Here is a 1,915-nt window from a genome sequence, read left to right as displayed (position 1 = left end):
AAAAAGAAGAAGAAAAAGAAGCCATTAGGTGGTTGAAGAGGGAAAGGGGGGGTGGGGGAAGTAAGAGAGAATAGATCTTCAATTAAGAGAGAGTAGCTGACTCATTGCATCATCCAACGTTGTTGTAAGATCTAATCATGTGCTGTTATTGCCGAGTAGAGATAAAAAAAAAAGCTGCAGCTAAATGGAGGCAAGGCCTAATGAAAATTTGTTTTCTACTTTTGGTCTTTAACGGCCTTTCTACACACAACCAAGTTTTAAAACTCGGGATGGATCTCAATCGATACCAATCTGATATTGATTGAAGATGGTGAATTTTTTTTTTTTTTTTTAATTTTTCTAATTGATATTTTTAGACCATTTTACCCTTATACTTTATCAATGAATCAACATCAAATTGATCAAAGATCGGTCTTGATCAATGCCAATCTGATCCAATTCAAAATTTTAAAACCATGATTCACAGTATGTCTTGTCCCTTTGGAAGCATTATACGAGTTTAGGAATCTGAGTGGGTTCAGGATCCATGTGATAGACTAGTAGGGGTACTAGTTTTGTGAAGAGCTCAAGAATGGTCAAACCTGAAGGTAGTATAAATATATACCTTCTTGAATTGAAAAACCGAAGTAACTTTCTACTTTAAAATCATCCTTCACTGTTTCTTACTTTTATCTCAGAGCTTATGGGCTGGCTGCATTGGCAATGTCTTGGTCCTACGTTCTTGTATGATCTTATTCATTTATATGGAATCTATGTTTGAGATTTAAAATGTAATCGCAAGCGTACGGATCAATGTAGCTACGGGTCGAACACAGGGAGAGCAGCCACTTTATTTTTTATTTCTTTTAATAATGTGAAATTAAACTGATTAATGGTTGTGATCTAATTCTAATTACCGTCTTAAACATATGTATCTAAAATAACGTCCTAACCATTCGTCATCTAAGAATTTAAAGACGTAAGCCACGCAATTAAAATTAAATAAATAAATAACTGAAAAGACACAACCCACGCAATTAAAATAAATAAATAAATAAAGGAAAAAAAATACTGAAATAAAAATAAAGTAAAAGAAAGGGGATAAAGCTAGAGAGAGACTCACAAGTAGATTTCTCTACATAGCCTGAGGGATGCATCATAATATGAGCTTCTCTACTTGACCAGAGAGGCACTCTTACAAGGGTTACTCTACTTGGCTTTAGGGAAATGGAGACAATTAAAATAAAAACAATAAATTAAGAAAGAAAAGGTAGTCAGAAGAGGGAATGAGAGGGGGGAGAGAAGATTACTGAAGGAGCCTACTTACTTGAATCAATGCTTGAACTTGAAAAACAATTGCTCCACGGCTCGTGATCTTGTCACCTAGATCTAAGCCTAGAACTATAACTTAAAAAATTACAACTCAATTGCATAAATCATAAAAAAAAAAATGGCTGAATAAAAATAAAAGAGTGCTTGCATTAATTGAAATAAAAAAAAACTATTACAAAAGTGATTAAAGAAAAAATAAAGAATAACTAAAACTAAAGAGAGAGCAAGAGAAAGAGAGAGCAACTAAAAAAAACTATAAGAAGAATGAATTGTCTCCCCTCCTCTTACATGAGTTGTATTTATAGGGAATGAGGAGGTAGGGTAACAATTTTCTCTTTCCTAAAAGAGAGAAACCCACACTTGATTGTGAGATCTTTTGAGACCAAAAGTGCTAAGGTGGAGGAGAGAGAAGAGAGAAATAAATTTCCTATAATTTTTTTGCTTATTTTCTTTCCTTTTTTTTTTCTAATTTATTTTTCTTCTTTTTCTCTCTCCTAGGGACGATTTTGTTCTTGTTTTGTGTGATTTGGACAATCGTTGGTGATGATGTGGAGGAGAGAGAAGATTTGGACAATCTTTATTTTTTCTTTTTTTTTTTCTTTCC

The sequence above is a fragment of the Macadamia integrifolia genome, chromosome 11, assembly GCF_013358625.1.
Source record: "Macadamia integrifolia cultivar HAES 741 chromosome 11, SCU_Mint_v3, whole genome shotgun sequence".
Classification (NCBI taxonomy): Eukaryota; Viridiplantae; Streptophyta; class Magnoliopsida; order Proteales; family Proteaceae; genus Macadamia; species Macadamia integrifolia.
Note: the sequence above shows the minus strand (reverse complement) of the source record.